The 20,000-nt window shown below is 38.3% G+C and overlaps 1 protein-coding gene across 7 annotated transcripts in view; it reads right to left on the bottom strand.

The window, feature by feature from the left end:
* The window catches only part of LOC136840608 (uncharacterized), a 776,063-nt gene that overhangs the window by 92,778 nt on the left and 663,285 nt on the right, over nucleotides 1–20,000 (bottom strand). For all 7 annotated transcript variants that reach the window (XM_067107295.1, XM_067107308.1, XM_067107299.1 and 4 more), the window contains one exon: nucleotides 9,405–9,486. The gene's annotated coding sequence lies outside the window, so the exon portion shown is untranslated. The remainder of the gene's footprint in view (nucleotides 1–9,404; nucleotides 9,487–20,000) is intronic.

The following is a 20,000-nucleotide window of genomic DNA, read 5'->3' as shown; positions in this document are numbered from 1 at the left end:
ATTTCGACCAGCAAAAGCTGCTGCTACTCTATTTGAACCTCAGCCCCGAAATGGTTTCATCGATTTCATCCACTGCATTAGACACTTTCTCTTATATTTTCTTTTTATTTTTACTTTATGCTTTCAAACAAAAGCCTATTAAACTCATCACACATCTTTTCACTTATTATTCGTTAAGTTCATCTACTGCAATACAACCTCTACCTTTAATACGACATCCGATTTTTTTTTTTCTTTTCGTGAGCAAGGATAACGTTTCTGGGTTCTCTTTATTCGCGGGGGGACGAGTCTACGTCTGCATGACTTACATTTTATTTGAACTTATTTTTTCTCCTCTTCGTATCTATCCTTACCATCGATTTTTTTCCCTTTTTCTTTTCCCTTCCTACCAACCGACCCCATCGACAACTCAACTATGCCTTCCCCATTGGCGGAGCTTCCAGACGAGGCCTCCAATAACTCCCCTTAACACTATTGCCCGAGCCTTCTCTCCCTCCCCTTCCCTTCCCTTCCTTCCCAACCTCCTTCCCCACCACAACCATATCCCATTCCCATAATCCACTCCCCCTCCCATCCACCGACACCCCCAGCATTCCCGTAACACCCGCAGTCTCTGGTGACACGTGTGTCGTTAGCAGAGGACGGCAGGAACTTCTTGCTGACAGCGGCAAGAGCGCGCTATTGTCCAAACTTGGCCCTTGCAGCCACAGCGAAGGCTACGTAGGCTCTCTGCTGCTGTTGCTGCTGCTGCTGCTGCTGCTGCTGCTGTACCTGCCACTCGCAGCAACGACAGCAGGAGCAGAACAAACTTGCTATTTAGCCTTTAGGGCTAAGGTACAGAAACTCTTTTTTTTTCGGCATCACAAAGAGAACATTTTTGTTGATGTTTTTCTTTGACCTCACCGTTCTCACGAATTTTGAGAGTATCATGTCACACTGAAAAAAAAAATGCTCTCTCTCTCTCTCTCTCTCTCTCTCTCTCCGCAAAGTTATTGCAGTAGTGCTTAATTTATACCCTTCAGGCATGTCTGCCGAGGGGTGAATAAACGAGAGGAATGTAATGGGGACAAGAAATGACTAAAAGGAACGTAAGACGTGGGGAGATCTCGCCCCACCCTCTTTGGACAAAAAGAAGAAGAAGAAGAAAAAAAGAATATCGCAGGTAGCGCAGAACGCGTGAGAAAGGCAACAATAAGACGTCAGCCAGCAAGCATGGGGGAAAGGTAAAGGAGAGGGAGGAAGTGAGGAAAGAGAAGCGAGAGAACACCAAAGAACTAAACATGAGATAAACAAAATAAAAAAAAAGAGGAAAGAAATGCGATCTAATAGGAAATAATAGCCAACTAACTCATCATAGGTTATCTGTGCCAGAGTATGTGACCCTTTAGCACGACCTCCTGGTCTCCTTCCCATTCCACAACTAGTCCGGCCCATATCTCTTCCCTGCCCCTGCCCCTGCCCCCATTCCATTTCCACTCCCCTACCCCATTCACCTCTCCTACATCAACAACCAACGAAACTAAACCAACCACCCAACTCCTACAGCCTTCCCTCGGGAGGAGGGGAAGGGGGAAGTCGAGAGCCAGGAAAGGCTGTTGGAGAGAGAGAGAGAGAGAGAGAGAGAGAGAGAGAGAGAGAGAGAGAGAGAGAGAGAGAGGGGAAAGGGAGAAGTGAGTGTCATGCTCTTTCCTCCCCACACCCACACCCCTCCCCAGCCCCTTGCCCCTGATAATCCGCTGGCCGCTACAACAGTTTCTGTGAAGCTTTTAGTCGAATGAATGGACTAAGCAGCTTTGATTTAAATGTAACTCGTTGCAGAAAGCTGCATAACAATTAGATCAAATACTTGTATGTTACGTGTTTATACTATTACTCTAGAGGCTTTGTGTACGAGGCTGAACACTGGGCAGCGGTGATATTAAGGGTGTTAGGGACAGACGAACAGACCAAAACTGGGAAGAGAAAAGTAGTCGTGGGGATGATGGAAGGGGAAAAAGGGAGGGGAGGGGAGGGGAGAGGGAATGATGGACCCGGCTGGCCAATAGAGCCAAAGAGAGAGGGAGAGCGAGAGAGAAAGAGAGAGAGAAAGGGATGAGTCCCGAAGCATTATAGGATAGAGTAGAGTGATATAGTGGCCGTTTGGGGTTAATCGGTGAGAGTATACATTGGGAACATGGAAAACACAACAATGGTGGGCGATTGCCATGAGAATAATACAAAAATAAAGCTTTTGATTAATAACAGATGCGAAGGATAAATCGCACAATAAACTAATGGAAAACTCGCACAGTCAGTAATGGGTTAAAATGTAAACTCACGCACAGAGAACAGAATAACGGATTAAAAATCATACCTTTATGACGAGTCTACTAAAAAACTTTTGTAACATGGAGCAGTGTGGCATGGAGGAGGAAACGTTCAACAAAATATACCAACGAGCATACGAGTATACACAACTGTTAACCCTTAATGTCTAGGAAGTGCTGGTGGCGAGATGAAATGACCTACATCAGGAAATTAACAACACATCCAATAATTCTACAGCACCGAGGGAATGAGGAAATGAAGTAACAGGGCAGCACACAATAGTAAAAAATACCAAAGCCAAACCAAAAAGAAACGACTACGACAGACAGCACAGCTGCGATCCCACATCAAAACACGATCTGCGGACGAAATGAGATAGCGTCCCCGCAATCACCTGTCGAAGCAAGAAGCAAGAGGCAAGAAGCGAGGACGCAGACAAACGACGCAAGTACACCAACCACCCGCAAATGTAGGACAAAGGAACGTGGACAAATGGCAGTGCAGCAATCACCTGTCGAAGCAGGATGCACGAACCGCGGCTGAAGCAGCGACGTGAACACCCGTCGAATCATCATTCTAGAACACCGCCTGTTCGCACTATCAAGAGATACTGAGGTAAATTTAAGGGATCTGTCCCTCCCTTCTCCCAAGACACAGTAACTACGACGCGACGCCACCCTTGGAACACGTTGCGCATTGACAAAAGCATTGGAATTGATAAAACTTTAGAATATGTTTCTCGAGCCCTATGAAATTCTCCACAAAAATACTTATTTCTCAAGTGCTCGTATAACAATAACCCTTGCTTATAACAGATGCCTATTTGACAAAATAATATTATGCAAAAGTAAAAGTTATATAAGTTAAAGCTTATCCCAAGGACAATAATTTTTCTGGTAACCATTGGGAAAACCAAAATCTTAAAAACGAAATTTTACTGGCATACGAAAATATTACATATGATACAGCTGACTTTAAAAAAATCTATTTCACTGTCACAACTCCCAACCCCAAGTTAGCAATACTCAACGAATATTAATATGACCCAGAAGTCATGATAAAAAGGCAATATAATTCACTTGGGGGTATTTTTGGGTCCAACCGCGTCCTAAGCTTCTGGTAATTATAAAGGAGTTCATAAAAATATAAGATTAAAAAATTTTCAAATATACTCATAACGGTTTTGCTTACTGGTTCCTTGTAATTATCTCAATTCCCACATTTTTCGAGAATTCTAAGTTAGTCGTCATGGTCTAAATAATAAAACCTCTCTTTTGCCCCGAATACTCGGTAAATAACATCGGCATTTTAAAAGTCTAAACAAGCAGCATTCCTTTCAAGTTCTGCCATATTCAGACAGAAATAAATATGAGTATTTCAGCGTGCAAGCGAGATCGTTGCGAATTTTAATTTAAGTCGTGACGTTTTGCGTAGGATAATTTCGAAACCTATACAGTTCCAATCAAGTATTCACTAGTCTAATCGCATCTTTTACGAGAGCAGCTCAACTCTAGACGCTCAACCGCTGGCATTCTCGAGACCTATGGCGTTCGTGTTGTAGCTCCGACTAACAATGAGCAGTGCTGCAGATGACTCAAAAAATTTCTAGTGTTTTGTAAGTGCCTATTAATTCTAACGTTAATTTATAAAGCATTTTATAAGTATCTTCATGAAAGTATGCAAGTTCTGAAACCTCTTAAGGGTATCCATGTGTTATCTCAACTTTTAAGAGTCCAGAGGAGGTCTACAGAGGTATCTGCAAGTCCTAGCAAGTTAATATTCATTCTGAAACTGAATACAGGGTTTTAACCATGTCCATTTAATATAAGTATTTTTACTCGTCCAAACGTCCAGGACACTGAATAAAAATAATTAGGATAGCCGAATAAATAAAAATGAAAAACGATAAAACAATAAATAGATAAAATTAAGTCGTTAGTGAAACTGAAGCAGCACATGAACTAATAAAGGAAACACCGACTAGAGACAGGAGAAAAGACGTAAACAACGAAATCAAAACCTAGTAAAACGAAGTAATGAACAAAAGATTTGTAGGATATTATTTTGGTAACATCCTACAACAATAATCTTTTCTTCAAAGGGCAAAGATACGTTTTCCGTCCGAATTAACACAACGCAGTGAAACTGCTACCTTATCTTTTACTGGTTATGTCCCACAATTAGTTCCTAGCCTTTAACAGCCAATTCTGAGCATGCTGTTAACTCTGATGTGAGAAAGGTAATTCAGTCGTCACATCCAGTTTATTTCCACCCCTTGTTCTCATCTTTTATTGACAGCGATCAATCGGACAACGCCATGAAACTCTTAACACATACAAGATTTTAAATTGCACCAGGTTTGCCTCATTAAAGGTTATCATATAACTTAAGATACTTGACCTGACCTCTGACCTTCTAATTATCGTTCCTATCAGGATATGTTAAGGTCGAAACTACATTCGAGCTCTTAATATTCCACGAGGACTCAACCTCTGGGCGAGACCACGACCTCCCAATTAATGCAACGCTGCAACGGGCCAATTCACTAACTGCCTCCAATTCATTCAAAACCAAACAAACACACAAACAAACAGACACAAACATACAAATGTAAAATTGGCACGAGAGTTAGAGAGCGAGAGAGGGAGGAAAAGAGAAAAAAACACAAACACACAAAAGGCGCCGCATACATAACGCTGGTGCTCTGGCAATAATGGGTGGCCCAAGGAGGTGACAGGGGACGGGGGAAAGGATGGATTAGAGGAGGCATAGGTAGGGTGAGGGGTCGAGCAACAGCATGGGGGGAGTGTCAGGAGGGAAGGACGGAGGAGGGGACCTAGTGCCACCCGTGGCACCCTCGCCAGTCGACGCGTCCAAGCCACATTACCCAAATTATCCGAAAATTGATCCAGGGGGTGGCAAGGGTGACCCTATCCCCAACCATGGCACTGGTTCTCTCTCTCTCTCTCTCTCTCTCTCTCTCTCTCTCTCTCCAAACCCACACCTCGACAGCACACACCCACTTACATGCCAGGGAGCCAGTGTGGGCGAATTACGAGAGAATTCACGTAACAAGAGAGAGAGAGAGAGAGAGAGAGAGAGAGAGAGAGAGAGAGAGAGAGAGAGAGAGAGATGAAATAAGTTACGTGCGTTTGATTTAATCCTGGTAATTCCTCATTCATCATTTATGATCTCTGAAGGAGGTGTCGATGACACCTGCGTTGAAGTGCAGCTAACCGCAGCTTTCTGGCATCATAGGCAAATGCACATGGCAATTTTATCAAGAAAATGTAGTTTTACTTGAATGAGCAAAATGAAATTGTTCAAGGTTATTCAGAAACTCATACGGTTTACTTGTAGGTAATAATGAATTCAGGTGTGTCTTGTTGGCACTAATACTTTACGGCCGGTTTTTGAAACGCACATTTTACTGTTGCTTATGGTATGAAATTCTGAAATAACTATTTATACGAAAATATCTTTTGCCAATATTATATCAGTGAACCGGAACCGTTTTCATCTGCGACAAATACATCAAACGTGTTTCCAAGTATCCATAATGCCAAAGAGTATACGAATACTAATGTAATCAAGTACCAAGCAGAACTATAAAGTCACAGGATTTATTTTTAAGTCAAGATATATGGACTTTTTATAGGGGGTATTATTTTAGAAAAGGTCCCAGAACATTCGGAGCACAATTCCGTGTTTATTTTCAGGGGGAAGTGTGCAAATATCTAATTTCGATTCACTTACTTTATCTTCTGGGCCTTATTATGCCGAATACTTTGGAACTGTTCCTTCTCATATTGTTCTATACGATGAGAATGTGGAAAGCTTTCCTGAATTTTCTGATAGTAGGTCATCCTTAATACGCTAGCTAGAGAATGGATGTCACGTTGATTGCTGCCTGTTTAGTGTCTACGGCTTCCTGCTGAAAACACAAATAGAATGAAAGGGTTATCCTTGAATATCGACCACTTTATCATGAAAATTCCAATGCAGGTGCCTGCAATCAAAGACATGCTTGTACTTGGCTTTTTTAAACTTGTCAAATACCTCTTTCTTACGTCACCACTGCAACTACTTTCATAACGGACTGAACACTACAAGCGTTTACAAACAACCTCATTGCTCTTACTTGCCAGAGGAGTGTCAAGTAACGTTTTCCCAATTAAACAGCACAATTAAGCTCTGATAATAGTCCTTCGTAAGAACTGCCTGGTAAAATCTTTCCAAAGAACCGCAAGGTAACAATTATCTAAAAGATTGCTACCTACGGCCTCAAAAAAGACTTGATAACGTTCTATTAAGCAGATAGCATAGGCAGAGTTTGAGTCTTCTCTCCCTGGAAGACTGCCCACTTCTAATATCCACCTGAAAACAATGCCTCGTTGCAAAATGATAAAAAATAGTATTAAGAATGTGAGGAACGCTGAGGGTTTTCAGGAGAAATAATTTATTTTCATTTAATTTCTAGTTTCTTCTCCATCATACACTACTTCTCTTATTTCCGTTCTATTGGCTGTGGTGTTATTTTAATTTATTTCCAACAAAACAAGCCGGTCTTCCAAGTGTATGCCGTGCTGAGGAAATATGAAAGTATATGAACTCCTAAAGTAAGTGCCTTTTATTACGACTTGGTAGATTATCATTTGCAAAGGATATAGATATATCGCATTATACAAAACACTGTCAGATGCCGTTAACACAAAAAAGAAAAGAGCTATGATGCATACAGAGTACTGAGTGATTCGTTAATTTTCTGGAAAATCATTTAGACTATAGTGACAGTAAGCAAAGTAAAATACAAAAACATGTATACTGATAAAATAAATCTACCGCTCTCCCTCTTTTTATATATATACTAGCTGACGTACCCGGCGTTGCACGGTAAAAACTCAAAGAGCAGAACACACCCAAACCGTGGAATACACCCAAAGCATAAAACACCCAAAATTTAGAACACACCAGGGTGTTTATTTATCCCAACCTTCTCTTAGACAGGAAAAGGAATCAGATCTATCTATAGTGTGATATCAAAGAACTTTTATTTATAGGCTTTTAAAAATGTAAATACAGTATACTATAAAGTAAAATTTTCACAAATTCGCTAAATTAACGCAAAACTTGATTGTAAATAACAGTTGTAGTTTCACCATCAGGAGCAAGAATAGATAAATTCTTGGGTGAACCCACCCTTGAGCAAGCAACATAAAGTTGTCCGTGAGAAAAACATGACGATCTCAAATCCACTCCACAGTAATTAATAGACTTTCCCTGTGCCTTGTTGATCATTATCGAGAACGCAAGTCTCACCGGAAATTGCAATCTCTTATAGTTAAAAGGAAGATCCGTCCGACAAAAACTGTTTCAGCCTCTCCCTTTCCTCTGAAGATAGTTGCTTCAGTTACACTGCCCAACATTTTTACATTTTATATTTCACCCCTTCCCAGCCCACATTCCTGTCGGGGCTGAACTTGGACTTGAAGGGCATCGGGAATGTCACTCATTTATTTGTTCATAGTTAATTGCTGGCTGCTTTTGAAGATGACATGAAAATGGAAATACTTGCACACATTATTCATCTCAGCGACCTCGAAAACTATGGATTAGATACCAATAATTGTCGTTTTCGGTTATTTTTACATGTCACCCCCTTCCCATCCCCACCCTCTTTGGTGCCAGTCATATCTTACCCCCACAGTATTCTTTTCCAGATAGTTAGTTATATGTATGCTGAAATGAGGTATGATAAACCTGTTTCAGGGAAGCCCTTCCCATCCCCACCCCATTTGGTGCCCTTTGGTGCTAGTGATGTCTTACCCCCACAATATTCTTTTCTAGATAGTAAGTCATATGTATACCAAGTGTGGTTAAAATTGCTCAATGTGTTTCAAACTTATGCTGGAACATACACACACATACATACATCCACACACACACACACACACACACATATATATATATATATATATATATATATATATATATATATATATATATATATTTTATATATATATGTATATATAATACATACCATACACATTCTCCCCTTTCAAAGAAACAATGAAGCCAGACGGGTAGAGTTTTACAGTTTTCCTATTTATCATCAAGTCTTTAGCGATGAGGTTGCTAACCCCATGCCCTTATCGTGACCCCAGCTAAACTGGTACCCATTTCTTAGATGGGTCGACATGCGGGCGCACCACGAACCCTGCAAAAGTGACCGAACGCTGTACCATCCAATAAGAGAGAAAAAAAAGGGAGACCACTTTCTATTTACCTGTCTTAGACAAATTCAACTTCCAATTTCACAGCCAGACGTTCTTCCTGGTCGGTGTCCACACTTAAGGTTGAAAATGAAATACACCAATTACCAGCGGTTCTCAAGGGAGTTTCTCAAGTTTGATCAGTGCCTGCCTCGTCGCCATGAACACTTTTTTACACATTTCCAATTTACTTTTGTAGCGCTTTCAGACACAGACGTACACTCTGAGATTGGTAGTGTGAAGGTGAAGCTGATATGCTTGTACACTCAGATATAGACTCACGTTCTTTACATCTAGAAAAATGACATTACACTCTTGCTTTCTTAAGTCTGTTTCTGATAATTACCTGCGTCTTGATGTCAAATTCCAGTTTTCCTTAAATATAAATACAACACTTCAAAAGTACAGATATAGGCAACATTGGAAAACGGTAGTCATATGTCATATAATATATGATATATATATATATATATATGTATATATACATATGTGTTTGTATATACGTGTTTGTATATATATATATATATATATATATATATATATATATATATATATATATATATATATATATATATATATATATATATAATTTGTCCTAAGAAAAGAACTGACGTCGCTAACGAGAAAAGCAGAAAAATGGATACTGATGAACAAGATGAGCCAAATTTAAATTCTGATCTGCTCTGGCGATAAAGAGAGATAAAGAGAAGCTAGTTAGCAGAGGGACAGAAAATACAAATTTCAAAGGTTATATAAAAATATATGTGCATGCTTCTAGCGTTTATTAAAGAAAAAATTGTCAATAATGGCATTCAGTTTACTCACCAGCGCTGCATTCCCTTGGTTCAAATTCTTCGGTTAGATATGGTTTTCGGTTTTTTTACGTTCGCGATGTCCTCTTTGCTCTCTGCAACAGAAAGTGCCAGCCAGTTACTAACTATAACATCGATATCATGACCATTTTATTTTTTCAGGAAGGACTGGTGTTTCATTCACTCCCAGTTCAGTGACAAGTATATACATGATAGCCGAAAATTTTTGCCAATCCATTTCGCATGAAATATAATCAAATTTTACAAAAATATATACGATTAATTCCATGAGTAAATAACGTAGTTTTCACAGTTACGACACCAAACAGACGTGTCCCTATGTCGTAAACAAGTGTTTTCAGAAATGGGAAATCTCTTCAAGACATATAATCCGCTGACCACAACCAGATAGTCATATCACTCCAACACCAGGAGAGAGGGAGGAAGAGTGGGACAGATGGGTTGGGGGGAGTGTGAGTGTGTGTGTGAGGGAGGTGGAGGGGATGGATGCACTGGTTAAACGTCACTAACTTTATCTTAACCTTTATCCGTACTCGAAAAACGTATTTGGCGTTATCAGACGTTGATGTAGGTCGTCCAAACATTACTTGACTTACAATTATATAAACTTACAGATAAATAATGGTTCCAAATCGGATGACTTTTGAGCCGACTGCGTGCCAGTATATAAAAGACGGAGGAACAGGAAAGTTATTTATTATACTCTCTCAGCTCACGGTGATTAATTTGATAAATGGAAAATGAAAATGAACAATGTGAATGATCAAAATATATACCTCAGAACAGTGGTGGACATTACTGTTCAATTATCTATATAAATAATATACGATTCATTTTCTCATCAATTTCCTAAACAGTACCAATAAGAGAGAGAGAGAGAGAGAGAGAGAGAGAGAGAGAGAGAGAGAGAGTAAATTAAGTATGAAAAAAATAATGAAAAATAAAGTCCTTTCATTTTTTGTTACACAAATATTACAGGTCGAATGTGATTAAGAATTCAGGGCATATTCATAATAAAAAAAATGTTCTTATCACATATGGTTCAATACACACACACACATATATATATATAAAATATTAATTGATTTTTAGTACAACTTGTAATTAGTAGTAGTTATGGTGTGTGTGTTGGTGTTATTTTCTTTAATGTATTTATTACTCTCTCTCTCGAATGTGTGGTTACATTTTGTATTTTTTACGGCCACGAGTTGAAATAAAATATATTATCGCCAATGTTACTAATATACAGAACAACATATACTGCGTAAACGGTGTTGTATTTATATACATCAGTGCATTCAAAACAAAGTGTTTACGGATCTGGTGATAACGCATACTCCGCAACGCACTATGTCATTACACAGCCGACGGATGCCTTATAAGCAACAGAACACGGACGCCCATAATTATACACACGCCTATTTGTATATGTAGAGTCACAGGGCGGTCGCCTCAAAAGACTCTCGTCTAATCAAAACACGCTCGGCCTTTGCCACAAGGCATGGCACAGGCCGGATGCTAGGCTATAGCTTCGTGTATTTGAGTGTGTTCGCGTGTACGTGCCTCCCTCCTCTCTCTCTCTCTCTCTCTCTCTCTCTCTCTCTCGCGACCAAGGACCACGCTAGAACATGACAACGGTCACGGGCATATTTACAAAGTACGACAACGACTATACCGTTTGTTCTTAAGGGGGCGACCGCAAGTTAGGAAGTCTGTTTAACCTGTGTTTATCGGGGGTAAAATGACTAGCCTCTAAAGTTACACACACACACACACACACACATATAATTATATATATAGTTATATATATTTATGTATACATAACTTAAATTTACGGTGAATCATAAAGACTGGTGTACATATGTATGTATGTACGCCAATCTTTATAATTTACTGTAAGTGCAAGTTATTATTTACACACACACACACACACACACATATATATATATATATATATATATATATATATATATATATATATATATATATAATGTATATTATATACAGTACATATATGGAAGTGGGAGTCGCTGCTGTCAACCAACATGGAACAAGGAGCTGAAGGAGTCGTCATGAACTATTTATCCGTCCATTATAAAAGCTGACGTTTCGAGGACACAACCTCATTTTCAAATGGTGAAAAACACAATAATTAAATATAAAAACGTTAAAAGCGACTAAGAATGAAGAAACTTACAAAGCAAAACATTAAGATTTTACAGATAAAGTGTTTAAAAACAGATCGCTACATTTCAGGAGGAGAACCAAGGACTGAGTGACAACGAACACAAAAACAAAGACGGGTAATCTCAAGACAGCTACAGTGTTGTAGACGTAGGTTTACTGTACGACTCAGCTATCGCTAATAGTTGAGGTGGGGTGGCTCTGGAGAGAATTTTAAAACGTCAGCTTCTATAATAAACGGACAAATAGTTCATGACGTCTCCGTCAGCCACTTGTTATATATGATTATATATATATATATATATATATATATATATATATATATATATATATATGTATGAGACTTTCAGTCGAGAAACATGCCAAGCGCCATCCTGGGCCAAGGTATTTTAAATTTATTTTTCTTTCAGTTTTATCCTTGTACATCACAGATCCGTCTTCAGTATTTTACAAAATGGTATTTTCCATGTTTAAATTATCATATATATATATATCCGTATATATATTTTACAAATATATATATATATATTATATATATATATATATATATATATATATATATATATATATATATATATATATATATATATATATATATATATATATATATACATATATATATATATATATATATATATATATATATATATATATATATATATATATATATATATATGAATGTATGTATATGTTCTGTTCTACCATTTATTACCGAAACACTCACTCCCTGTCTCTCTCTCTCTCTCTCTCTCCCTTTCAGTTGTCTGAACCAAATGAAAACTTTTGGCGAAATACCTGCTGCTCGTTCATCACATCTTATGACGAATTAACCGCCAGCGAAGTATATAACGGGATCATGAAAATATGATGAAGTTTGACATGGAGGGGTTATGAAGGAAAAAATAGTTATGTCTAAACTTTTACGTTAATATAAAAGCACCTTTACTCATTAATCTTACATGATACCCGCGCATACAGCATCCTCATTTCTGGGGCGAAATTAGTAACGATTGTTCGTTATGTGGATCTATATGATAAGAGAGAAACAGGAAATGACACGATATATATATATATATATATATATATATATATATATATATATATATATATATATATATATATATATATATATATATATATATATTTAGAATATAATATTGGTCACTTTTTACCAGATACCAACGTATGTCTTCAATGATACCAGCGTTCTCTTTCTCGGAGGGGAAACTTAGGCCCGTTTTCTGAAAAGTTCAATGCACCTCTGTTGATCTAATTAGTGAACTATGTTCTTGGTAGCTGGACGATTGCTGAGGATCGCAGCCGAGGTGGTAAAGGACATGGAACTAGCAACCTCACTCTTAAAGACACGCTGAGAAGGAGTGTGTGTGTATATGTGTATGTATATATATATATATGTATATATATATATATATATATATATATATATATATATATATATATATATATATATATATATATATGTACTGTATATACTCTAGTGAAGTTGGGCAATATGATGAGACAAATTATTAACTGCGATTTGTCGCTTGATGTTTTAAAGTTGTTATTAGTATTAGATTCGAGCATTCCGGGTAGCTGATTTTATTCCTATGTTATTCAAAACTTCATGCTGAACATGAGATAACATAGTGTCCTCGGCAGGGTTTTAGCAAGCTAATTTTAGTATCATATGTATTATCTTCAATACCAGTAGATTGTAAGCATAAATTCTATGAGAACGCAAAACCACTTTTATTTTCATCATTACTCTTTAAAAAGGATGTCAAGTGAATTAAAGGAAATGAAAATATATATAAGAAAAATCTCCTTTTTGTATTTTCTTTTCCACCTCGGTGCATACGGCAGCACGATACTCACTGAACAGTGTCACAGACTTGCACTGACAAAGAACTTTTCCTACCGCAAGGAAATGCTTTTTCGATTCATTTCCCGAAGCGAAGGAAACAGACTGTTCTTTGAAGTTTTAAATGAAGGTAATAATGAACTGTATCAGTGTTTGAAGAACATTCAAGAATCCGGAAAAGTGATTTACATTCATTCTTGCATTGTGTCTGTGCTGAGCACATTCTGAGTGCATGTGAGACAGAAGGAACGCTCTACTATAAGGAAAAAATGATTTAGCCGCGGACAAGAGAAACTGGACTACAGGGCAAATAATCAATTTCTAAGGGATCCAGAGATTCTTGTGAACTGGATTGTCGGCTCTTTCTATGGTAAAATATTTGGCGCTTCCAAGGACTAACTGCACTTCTCAGTGTCCAAGGTGTGAAACTGTTATCCAGAAGAACTCCGAGGCTAAAAGACTGGCGTGTGAATTCACGTCGTTGAACTTCCACCCAGCCTTGACCTGAATTAGTGGACATCTAAGAGCAGAGCCCACCAGATTTTCTAGATGAGATATTAGGCATAAGAAAGTACTGAGAGTATGCTTCTCTGTGTTCAATAAATGACCTTTTATTAATAAGTAATTACCAGTCATATTGATTATGCTGTCACAGAATAGTTGATAGGACCACACTCTCACTCCCAGCTGTTCCAAGGTCGAGAGTGTGAGTTACTATGTAGTTCCTTATAAACAATGAATTTTATATCTTCAGCCTTGTCACGCTCAAAATGCATTGGCAGCATCTACTAAGTAGGTCAGCCTCTCGTACTGAGGTATGGTGTCTCTCTTGTTCGTTTGCAGCAGCGTGAGTAGGTAAGGTTTTCATTAGTCGGCAGGAAGTTTCCCCGATTCCATGTCGCTCACTGTGTCTTAAAGGAACCATGCAATATTATTATGGTTTTCTTACATTTATAGAATAAGCAATTCCTCTAAATCTTAATTATTAACAATTGGTCACTACAGTATATTCATTACACCGCTTTTTTTTTATTATCCTCACAATTTAATTTTAATTATGCTATACTTTCATAAGGAGCATACTTCCCGAAGTAATGTACCTGTAGATTTTCCATATTCTGAAAAGTGATCTGACCGTAGGATCGGTCTGTGTACCTTATGCAGATTCATTTGCAGGACTGACATACTCTAGATAATTTGCCTAATTCCTTTTTTATAGTTAAGGAAGCTGTACACAATATAATTAGTTTTTCCTTTGAGAGCTTAGTATATTCCACGATGTTCTTTCAGCAGCATTTGTTTCTTATATTCTAAGTGGCATTCTATTCATTTCATAGTTTACCATGATATGTATATTATTTTACAGCTGTACTAATGATACTATATAGATATAAGCTAATTATTGTCAGGTTCTTTATATTACTGTTTCGTACTTCAGGAAGAAAAGAAGACTTCGAACTTTACGAAAATGGAATTTATCAGGAAGAAAAAAATAATGTGGAATACTAAATATTAGTGAAATTCTTTTCCTTTTTAGTTATTACCTTGTGGAATATTACGATTTTTGGAAATGCTACTATTTGTGTATGAAATATTGTATTGACTTTTATTCCGGTGTTCTTATGTAAGAAAGCATTGTTCCAAGTCATGTGCCGCTGAGAGGCGAGGAATTGCATCATGCTGAGAAGCATTACGACTGTTGTTTAATTCGCTGCTGTTTCTGTCACTGTTTTGAAAGTTGTTTCATCTCTTAAAGTGGAGGACGCAAATGTAAATATTTTGTCACTACGGGCATCCCTCTACATCAGTGAAGGTGTTGGGGAGAAATGACTACTGTTATCTTTTTTACCAAGCAAATTTGTAAAAGAAATGTTCGTAAACTGACAAGAATATAACCATCTTCCTTTATCTGTTTGAGGGAAGCCACTCACAGTAAACCTTCATATCAGGAATTTTGGAAGACTAATATTCATTTCATACTCAGTCGGAGCACCGAAGTAAAACAGCAGTCTTAGGGGCCTTGCAATGTTCCACCTAGAGATTACAATACTGATAGCGGAGGGCTTCATGTTCAACCCCACTCACACACCTCCCTCCCCATTGGACTTGGGCGTGTAAAAGCTACGTTTCACTATCTGTCTGTGGCCTCTAGGAATACTTTGACTGTGCACTCGACAATATATATATTTTTTTGTAATGTCGACGTGCTTCTAAGAACTTAGGCTCTTCCCCAAAATATTTTTTTTTGATGAGTTAACACGTTTGCGCTACAAATGTACCAAAACACAGTTCGTAGGTTAAGTTAAGTATACCTTAGTTTAACCAGACCACTGAGCTGATTAACAGCTCTCCTAGAGAGGGCTGGCCCGAAGGATTAGATTTATTTTACGTGGCTAAGAACCAACTGGTTACCTAGCAACGGGACCTACAGCTTATTGTGGAATCCGGACCACATTATGGCGAGGAATGAATTTCTATCACCAGACATTAATTCCTCTAATTCTTCATTGGCCGGTCGGAGAGTCGAACGCTGGGCCAACAGCGTGCTAGCCGAGAGCTCTACCCATCCCTCCAAAGAAGAACTTAGTACGTAGGTATTAAGTGCAATACGTATTAATGTGATAAAGTAATATGAATTATGAAATTATTAAAAGCAATAAGTTTTGAAAACCCCATTACCAAAAGTAGCAAATAAGTTGTATAGAACGTTTTACGTAAATGTAAAAGGTTCTGAATGATGATTTTTGTAAGGACTTTGAACTGACATCTTACATAAAGTCGCATTTATTGGAAAAACCTGATATGCTCCTTTTTCAAGAAACAGTGTTTCAAGGAACACAACCACCTACCCACACACTTTATATATATATATATATATATATATATATATATATATATATATATATATATATATATATATATATATATATACATACATACATACATACATACATACATACATACATACATACATACATACATATATATATATATATATATATATATATATATATATATATATATATATATATATATATATAAGTTTAACAGAGGGTAATTGCAAGAATTAGAGGGGTGTAACATCGCTCTGTATCCCCATGAAAGTTTAGGGCGATGTGCTGACTGAGAAAATGAGGACTGACAGAAGAAAAGAAGTGCGGTTTCAGATAGTGTTGGGGTGTATGCAGGTCAAGCGTTTTTAATGTAATAGTTTAACCGGAAATTTGAAGATAAAATAAACATTGACAGACCGAAAGGTGATTTGTTGACGGCGGTTAGAAGTTTTTGTATGGAAGAGATGTTGATTTGGTGTACAAGTAGAAAACATACAATGGCGTGTCCTGATGAGAGAAGCCATGAAAAAGACAGACGTTATTGCAAGCTTGTTTGCAGATGAAAGAGCTTAGGTTGTTAACAGTGAAGAGAAGCTCCAAAGACTGGTGAAACAGTTTGACAGCAGTTGAAAGTTGAAAGTGAACGTTAGCATGAGTTAGATTATGACGGTCAATGGTTGCTAGAAAGATGGAGCAATAAAAAAGTAAGAGAAGAGGTCACTATCAAATAGATGAAATACAGAAGGTAGCAGTACCTTTGCAAAAGATTTGGAACAGATGAGTTTGTAAGGATGCAAAAGCTATGATGATGCATGAGTGAGTTGCTGAGTCAACTCCCTCTTATATAAGTGTAGATGTCAAATGTTAATTGAAAAAAAAAGTTGAAAGGTATTGGCTTTCAAGGGCGTTAATATCCAGGAAACATTAGAGACATGCAAAGGAAAAGCAAGTCACTCTGTGAATGTAAGGGGCTCAATGCCTTGCTGTTCAGCCCTTTGGGAAGGATTAGGAAGCAGCTGAAACTGTGGATGTTTTCTGCAAAAGGTTAACCCTTACTTCAGCATTAAATCGACGAATGGCTAATTAATCAGCAGAGAAACACGTCAGTTCTAGACATCATGGTAACTTGACTTTAATTTGAAAACAACAGTTTAACTCAAACAATAACAACAGTTATAATAACGAAAGGATTCGGTGAAAAAAATGAAATCCAGCTGTATACAAAATAACTCAGATATTAGTTATCCATTATACACTCACAATTATGGACTCCAATATAATAATAATAATAATAATAATAATAATAATAATAATAATAATAATAAATAATAATAAGAAAACACTTCCGTAGTTCAAGAAGGAACTGACGCTTAAGACTGCAATAACGTGCAAGAGTTGTGGGAAGACTGGCGTAACCATACACTAATTCACTGAATTACTTTATATTTACAGATATTTTTACTAACAAAGAAGTTAATCAAAATCTATATTTGTGTTACTTAGTAAATAGCTGACGTGCGTAAATTACTGTCTGTGTACAAAATCTGAGAAAAAATGTCTGTTCATAATCAAGCGCTATTTCTTCAAACACGGGATAGCTAAGGTTACCGATTAGTGCCTGCCCATCGGCTGATCGACTGAAGAGTGAAGGCTAAAGCAAGGAGGAAAAATGCTGCTACTCGAGGGGGATGTGGCCCAAAGCAGACACAAGCACTGCATCAGACGCCTGTATTAAGGCCACGTATCCGCGCTGGTGCCTCCGGATTACTTTGTGTACTCGTTTACACTGTCGGCTACACTGTACCATGAGACATATATCAGTATGAATATATATATATATACACACATATATATACATATATAATATACACACGCACACACACACACACATATATATATATATATATATTAGTACACGAAGGTACAAACTGCAGCTAAAGTTTCTTAGATCTATCATTCCATTTACATGCTTCTGATGACTCAAGATATCTGATGGCATATGCGGTTTTTTTTTTTGTCTGTAAATATGCACTAAAAGGTCCCATCTTTTTGTTGGTAAACATTCTCGTTCTCTCTCTCATATGCTTTGAAATATCTGCTTTATTCTTTTTTTTTTCCTCCAAGCAGAGTACTGAGAGAGAGAGAGAGAGAGAGAGAGAGAGAGAGAGAGAGAGAGAGAGAGAGAGAGAGAGAGAGAGAGAGAGAGAGCAGTGCCTCTCGCATACTTAAAATGATCATTAGGATGGATATCAAAAGTGGGGACAATGAAAGAAAAAACTGAGGAGAAGAAGGAGGAAGAGGATGTAAGAGATGGTGTGAGGAGGCAGGGAGGAGTGGGGGAGGGGATGCAAACTGATCGAGGGGGAAGAAGAAAAAAAAGGAGGAAGAAGAAGAAGAGGAGGAAGAGGAGGAGAGAGAAGGAGGGGGGAGGGGTCGGGTAGAGGGTAGAGGATAAGATTGGGTGCCTTCAGAAACGCCCCTTAATGGTAGTGGATCCGGGAGAGCTATTTCGGCGCAGCGGACGAAGGGGGAGGAGGGATGATGATATTTGGGAGGCAGAGGAAGGGCGGGGGAAGGGGGCGGGGAGGTGACGGGTAGCCATACCGGGTCTTAAAACCGCGCGAGTTGGACCGGTTCAGATCGTGGTGTGGCCTGGGTTGGCTCTCTTTACGGACCGTCGGAACCGGTAGGTCACCCGAGGAAGATGGAAGTGGACCGGTGGGGTGGTGGTGGTGGTTAGGTGGGGATTGGGGTGGGGGGAGGGGTGGGAATGAAGGCGAGGTTCCGATGGAGAAGATATCGGGAAGAGAGAGATCGAAGTGGAAGTGAAAGGAAAATGAGGATAATGCGGAAATTATGAGAACGACGCGATGAGCAAATTTCTAAAACAAAGACAAAAAATCGGGTATCAGAGATTGATTTTCCTAATAAGCTTTTTCCAAATTGTTCGAAAAAATTTTTTTTCTCTCTCCTCCCCTCTCACATTACGTCATCTAACGCTTTCCTTTTAAAATATGCGGCAGCTACTTGAGTGATCATTATACTGATAAGATTTCTCATGATAACCAAAAGTAATGCCGCGGAAAATAAGCAAATGTGTAAGAACGACTTGACATAAAATTTATACCACTCAAACTATTCGCAACGATGAACACAAAAGTAGACACTGACACACACGCACAAAAGGCAAGACAAAAAACTGCATAACTAAAAAATAGTGGACTACTACAGAAAATAACAAAGGCATGGCCGCGAGAGACCCATTAGGCATCAGGAGTAGCCTTTCTTCGGCACCTTTGCTCATTCCTGCCAGTTACCCTACCGGCTTTATTTCCTTTTGTTGCCGTTTGCCTGAAGGGAAAGGAGTTCTTGTGCGATATAAAGCAATGAAAAAAAGCAAACAAACACCCAGAGAGAGAGAGAGAGAGAGAGAGAGAGAGAGTTCGGACACCCCGAGTCCCCTTTGCCAGGTATTGTACATCCCAGGAGCACCTACTGGGCCAAGGGGTCACCTCATGTCGTAACAATACCACAAGTAACTTTTCCTACCTACCCCCTCCCCCATTCCTTCCCTCACATTACACCCATCCCTCCAGTCACTTAATTTTAATATCGTGTGCGGCTGGGATATGTCCTCTCTGAGACTAACAGCAACACAGACACGGAGATACGAACTGACACATAGCTAAGCGAGGCTACAGGATAG

Source organism: Macrobrachium rosenbergii, chromosome 8 (genome assembly GCF_040412425.1).
Source record: "Macrobrachium rosenbergii isolate ZJJX-2024 chromosome 8, ASM4041242v1, whole genome shotgun sequence".
NCBI lineage: Eukaryota > Metazoa > Arthropoda > Malacostraca > Decapoda > Palaemonidae > Macrobrachium > Macrobrachium rosenbergii.
Note: the sequence above shows the minus strand (reverse complement) of the source record. Positions and strands in the feature narration are given on the sequence as shown.